This window comes from Tachysurus vachellii, chromosome 11 (assembly GCF_030014155.1).
Source record: "Tachysurus vachellii isolate PV-2020 chromosome 11, HZAU_Pvac_v1, whole genome shotgun sequence".
Lineage (NCBI taxonomy): Eukaryota > Metazoa > Chordata > Actinopteri > Siluriformes > Bagridae > Tachysurus > Tachysurus vachellii.
The window spans coordinates 24,223,862-24,230,788 of NC_083470.1; positions in this window are offsets into that span (position 1 = coordinate 24,223,862).

Sequence of the window (6,927 nt, forward strand, 5' to 3'; positions counted from 1 at the left end):
CCATACAGGAATATCTTTAAATTAATAATAACAAAATAACTTTTAGCTACTGTACATTTCTGTAAAAGATACTAAACAGAAGTCTGGGATGTAAACTTCTAGAGTTTGTAAAGGCTTTTGATTCTTATTTATGGATAATAATATAACAGTAATGTTTATATGATTAAATATGTATTTTACTTGTGTATTTTAGAGTGCAATTTACTTTCTGAAGGTAGTTTTTCTGCTAAGATCTCTAGAAACACCTGACCTTCACTTTCACAATATACCTATCAAAGATATTTAATTAAGTATTGATTTTTGTTTTAAATGGAAATTCTGAAATGAGTTTCATCATTTTCACGACAGCAGTTTCTGAGTGATAATATAAGTTATAAAAAAGTATTTGTCGTTTTATTAAAAAAAAAATTTAAATAAATAAATTTATTTATTTATTATATAATTATAAAATATAATTTTATTATATATATATATATATATATATATATATATATATATATATATATATATATATATATAATAGCTAAATAAACCTGTTGTAAATGAGAGCTTATCATTAGAAGCAAACATTTTTTAGGTGATGATTTACTTGGGGATCTTCTGTTCAAATCTTTTCTAAATGTTTAAAAAAAAGCTGTGTCACGGTCATGGTCACAAGCAAACTGAGATATAATTAGCTCTTACTGGTGGGTCAAAGTTACAGAAATGTGAGGTACAGATAGAACGTGACCGAAGTGTCATAACCTGTATTTGGGTCATCTGTCTGATGACATATCGCTTAAAGGTTTGCAAGCTGTTAACCTGAAAGATGAGCTGATATCATGGAAGATCAGATGTTAAATCCCAACTGTATAAAGTTTAATACCAGTTTGCAAAAATTTGGACGAATCTGAATGTCCAATTTATGTGTGACAACGTGAAAACATTTGTGCTCAAAATCAGTAGAAAACTAAAAAGAAATCATAAGAAGGATCAAGGAAAAGTGTGGGGGAATATTCTAGAAGTTTGGTTTTCTACTGAAATGACAATTACGACATAATTTTAAAGGACAGCTAGTTTAAAGTTAGTTTTTACTGTAATGTAGGATACAGAATAACTTATAAAACTGTGTGGTAGCTAAAATAAATAAGAGATTAAAGAAGGTGTGACTATTTTGATGCTTTGCTTCAAAAAAGTCCTGGATGGCTCAAGATGTCTGTATATCTATATTAGTGGCGTGTTGTAAACAATGATGTCATGATTTAAACAATGGTAGCTGATTCGCATGATTTGACTCTTTGCTTTTAAACAAATTGTTAATGTTGTGTATTTCTGATTCTCTAATGTTGTTAATCTCATGTGACATGAGAATTGATACCAACTAGCAGCACTTTAATCTTATTAACTGGATGGCTTGCAGAGTGTATTGTGTAGTGTAGTGTAGTGTATTGTAGTTTAGTGTAGTGTAGTGTTGTTGTGTTGTGTATTGTAGAGTAGTGTAGTGTATTGTAGTGTAGTGTTGTTGTGTTGTGTATTGTAGTGTAGTGTGGTGTAGTGTAGTGTAGTGTTGTGTATTGTAGAGTAGTGTAGTGTATTGTAGTGTTGTTGTGTTGTGTATTGTATTGTAGTGTAGTGTAGTGTGGTGTTATGGAGTGTGGTGTTGTGTATTGTAGTGTAGTGTAGTGTTGTGAAGTGTGGTGTTGTGTAGTGTAGTGTTGTTGTGTTGTGTATTGTAGTGTAGTGTGGTGTAGTGTGGTGTTATATATTGTAGTGTTGTTGTGTTGTGTATTGTAGTGTTGTGTATTGTAGTGTAGTGTGGTGTAGTGTTGTGTATTGTAGTGTTGTTGTGTTGTGTATTGTAGTGTAGTGTGGTGTAGTGTGGTGTTATGGAGTGTGGTGTTGTGTATTGTTAGTGTAGTGTAGTGTTGTGAAGTGTGGTGTTGTGTAGTGTAGTGTTGTTGTGTTGTGTATTGTAGTGTAGTGTGGTGTAGTGTGGTGTTATATATTGTAGTGTTGTTGTGTTGTGTATTGTAGTGTTGTTGTGTTGTGTATTGTAGTGTAGTGTGGTGTAGTGTTGTGTATTGTAGTGTTGTTGTGTTGTGTATTGTAGTGTAGTGTGGTGTAGTGTGGTGTTATGGAGTGTGGTGTTGTGTATTGTAGTGTAGTGTAGTGTAGTGTTGTGAAGTGTGGTGTTGTGTATTGTAGTGTAGTGTTATGGAGTGTGGTGTTGTGTATTGTAATGTAGTGTTATGGAGTGTGGTGTTGTGTAGTGTAGTGTTGTGGAGTTTGGTGTTGTGTATTGTAGTGTAGTATTGTGTTGTGTATTCTAGTGTAGAGTTGTGGAGTGTGGTGTTGTGTGTATTGTAGTGTAGTGTGGTGTTGTGGAGTGGAGTGTTGTGTAGTGTATTGTAGTGTATTGTATTGTAGTGTATTGTATTGTAATGTGGTGTTGTGGAGTGTAGTGTAGTGTGGTGTTGTGGAGTGTTGTGTATTGTAGTGTAGTGTAGTGTTGTGTTGTGTTGTGTATTGTAGTGTAGAGTTGTGGAGTGTGGTGTTGTCTGTATTGTAGTGTAGTGTTGTGTAGTGTAGTGTAGTGTAGTGTTGTGTATTGTAGTGTATTGTATTGTAGTGTGGTGTTGTGGAGTGTAGTGTAGTGTAGTGTAGTGTGGTGTTGTGTATTGTAGTGTATTGTATTGTAGTGTGGTGTTGTGTAGTGTAGTGTGGTGTTGTGGAATGTAGTGCAGTGCAGTATAGTGTAGTGTAGTGTGTTGTTGTGGAGTGTGGTGTTTTGTAGTTTAGTGTAGTGTGATGCTATGTAGTGTAGTGTTGTAAGGTGTTGTTTAGTGTAGTGTAGAGTACAGTACTGTTATGTAGTGTAGTATTGTGTAGTGTCGTAATATGTATTGTTGTGTTGTAAAGTGTTGTGTAGTGTAGTGTAGAGTATTGTAGTGTTATGTAGTGTAGTGTGGTGCTGTTTGGTGTAGTTTTGTTTAGTGTAGAATATTGTAGTGTTGTGTAGTGTAGTGTAATGTGGTGCTGTTTGGTGTAGTTTTGTTTAGTGTAGAATATTGTAGTGTTGTGTAGTGTAGTGTAATGTGGTGCTGTTTGGTGTAGTTTTGTTTAGTGTAGAATATAGTGTAGTGTTGTGTAGTGCAGTGTTGTGTAATGTGGTGTTCTGTAGTGCAGAGTTTATTGTGTGTGTGTTAAAGTACTGCAGAAAGGTTACCCAACTGTGCAATGCATTACTCAGTGACACATATGTTGCCTCACCTGCATTACACATAAGAGGGATCATTTCAGGGTGTTCAGAATTTAGTCAAAACAGAACAATATCTGCAGTGTACTGTAGTGTAGTGTTGTGTAGTGTAGTGTGGTGTTTTGTAATGTAATGTGGCATTCTGTAGTGTAGTGTTGTGTCGTGTCATGTAGTGTAATGTGGTGTTCTGTAGTGTAGTGTAGTGTAGTGTAGTGTTGTGCAGTGTAATGTAGTGTTCTGTAGTGTAGTGCAGTGCAGTGTAGTGTTGTGTAGTGTAGTGTGTGTCTGTGTGTGTGTGTGTGTTAAAGTACAGCAGAAAGAATTACACAACCGCAATGCAGGAGTGTCCCAGGATCAGAGCAATGCATTACTCAGTGACACAAATGTAGAACATTTTGTTGCTTCACTTCCATTGCACACAAGAGGGATCATATCAGAGCTTTCAGGATTAAGTCCAAAACCAGTACAGACAAGAAATAAACTCTGAGGTCTTCAACCTTGTTAGAAATAAAAAGTTATTCTGTCGTAGTTTCAATTCAATAAGTTAAAAATAACATTTTTTTAAATAAGTACACGTGTCAGTGTTTATGTTGCTGCTCTGAACTGAGACAGCATAAAGTGATTCTTGTTCATTCATCTTCCCATTCAGACTGTGGGATGCTAATAACCACACACACACACACACACAATCACCAGTCCACCTACAGGCACATTTTTGTGAAGTTGGAAGAAACCCGTTAAGACACGTTGAGAACAATTATGTAAAACTCCACACAAACAATAACATAAGCTCCGGATCGAGATCTTGGAGATCTCAATGATTGTACTCATCATGATGAGAAATTCTGCATTACCTTCTCCATGGCTCCAAGGTTCATCTCTCTATAGTCATGGGTGCAACACTTTCCAAAGGAGATTCACATCAGTCATTTTAATCTGTGTATCAGGTGGGAAGTTTGTCTAGTGATGACTGTGACAGTTACTCTGCTCCGGTTGTCATCTTCAACAAACAGTGACACTCAACATGCTGCCTGGTACATAGAGAACTCCTACGTTACTCAAGAATAAAGTCCACTCGGTGTGATTTCCGATCCCTGTTTTCTAATAGTGCATCATCATTGTGCAGGTGGATCCTCTATCACGTCGTCTATCAGCGCAGGAACCTTACTCCAGCCTTCAGAAACTCCTCAACACTTTTCAATTCCATAGTTGTGTCAGTGTTTTATATCACTCATGTCGTCATATTTACAGTAATCCTTGATGTTGATGACCCAGGTGGTAACAACTGACATCGATATTTCATCAGACTTCTTCAAATAAATTGGTTTCATTCATAAATTTTCACCTTGGTCACTATGCCAACACCAAAGTACCCTTTTCTAAGAATTCGTCAGAAGCGTCACAGACCTGGCCCCCTCTATAGTCGCCTTGGCAACCCTGACGGCAGAGGTCGAGGCTTGAATCTGCGCACTGCTTGTGGAAAACACTTACCTCGTTCTGGGGTAAAGTGGTTAGGTGGATTTGCTAAATGGGGCAAAATTAGCAAAGAAAAACACTGGAGTGCAACTGCGTGACGTCCGGAAACCAAAGATGGTTAGAAACAACTAAAACTTTTACAAATTTCCTTTCAAACTATTTCTGTACTCACCAACAACAAACCACCAACCCTTCCTTGCTTCAACAAGGAAACTGATGGATAATTGCTGTTTTTGGCCAAATCTAACTTACAAGTTTATTTCCGTTTCGTTTCTAATAAAGAATTGATTTGAGGTAGATTTATAAAATGTCCATTTGACTGGAGTTCAATCTCGAAGAAAGAGAAAGGAAATACTGTCCACTTCTTCTACTACTACTGTTACTACTACTACTACTACTACTACTAATAATAATAATAATAATAATAATAATAATAATAATAATAATAATAATAATAATAAAGAAAGTTGAGTCCAGATTTACTCATGACAAACTTTAGGAACTATTTCATGAGACAGGAGACAAGATATTGTATGGTTCCATATATCTTACAGACAGGTGCTTATCTTTAGAGGAAAGTGATAGGAGAAGACCTCGGAAATTGCCGACTAATACTGGAACAAGATTAACTGTATCTGATGGTCAGGGAACAGTAGATCACTCTGCATACGGTCAGTTTAAGGAGGTTCAACAACCCGAGACCAGCACTTCCATTCCATTTGCTAAGAGTCTACCTTGTCTTCCAGATGTCACTGTTATCTGGAAGCGTCTCTTTTTAAAAGGTTTAAAAAGACGGAGTGCCAACCCATCACAGGGCACACACACACTCTCATTCACTCACGCAATCTCACACTACAGACAATTTTCCAGAGATGCCAATCAACCTACCATGCATGTCTTTGGACCGGGGGAGGAAACCGGAGTACCCGGAGGAAACCCCCGAGGCACGGAGAGAACATGCAAACTCGAACCCCCAACCCTGGAGGTGTGAGGCTGGGGGAGCCTTTAAGTCATCACATATACATTACAGCACAGTGAAATTATTACTTTACATATCCCAACTTTGGAGGTTGGGGTCAGCGCACAGGGTCAACTATGATACAGCACCCCTGGAACAGAGAGGGTTAAGGGCCTTGCTCAAGGGCCTAATAGTGTCAGCTTGACGGTGCTGGGGATTAAACCCTGATCCTGAACACAGAGCCTTAACCGCTTGACCCCCCACTGCAATGCGCTGATACAGAACTTGTTGTCTTGTATCATTCCATAAAGGGTAAAGCTGTAGTGGTATAAGCAGAAGACTGACATGAATTTCAGCACACTAAGTACGGAATAAACCACTCAGAGGTATGCTGTTAGGGAAAATAATCAACAATGGTGCGGTGTGATGTGATGTACCTGGTATAAAGCAGAATGACTCTTACAGTATTTATTCTCCATGAACAGCACATGCCCATAATGTTTTGCTTCTTTTATACACAATTATTTTGCCAACCATTAATTTTTTTGGGGAATTTTGTACAATTGTAACCATTTATATTTACCTTTAATATTGTGGAACTCTTTAAACAGATCTTCCCTAATCAGCATCTTGTTCTTCTTCAAGTCAAGAAGACAAACCCTACAGCATGTCATGTTACAGACAAACTCGAACGTATCCTCTTTCGTGAAGACATTCCTGTGGAGTTAATTAAAGTGCTGATACTGGAAACTCCTTCCATAAATGGTAAATAAACATCTCATTACAGAAGGCTTCATACAGTACATACATCAGCAATATCACCTTTTTAAAAAAAATTAAAAAAAAATCCATAGATTAGACTAGAACAACTGGCTCCTGTGGAAAAGGTAATGAATTTGAGCAAGTGTATTAATATGAACCTTTTTAAAAATAATTATTTAAATTAAAGCCAGCACTACTGCCAAGGCTGCTGTTATAGAACATTAATCAACACTTTTTGTCCTATTTAGTATTGAGGTATAAAATCTAAAGTATGTAGAAGACGAGAGCATCGTTGTTTTTATAGCATCAGGGTTATAACATGAGTGTAATATAAAGTCTCTCTCTCTCTCTCTCTCTCTCTCTCTCTCTTTTTCTCTCTGTTGTTCTAACCCCAGGAATCCAGCTACTTAGGCCCTTATCACGACTGCTCTCTTAGGGACCCTCTAACTGTCCTTTTTAGGGGACTGAAAGTAGCAATGAAATCTTTTTATAAAGC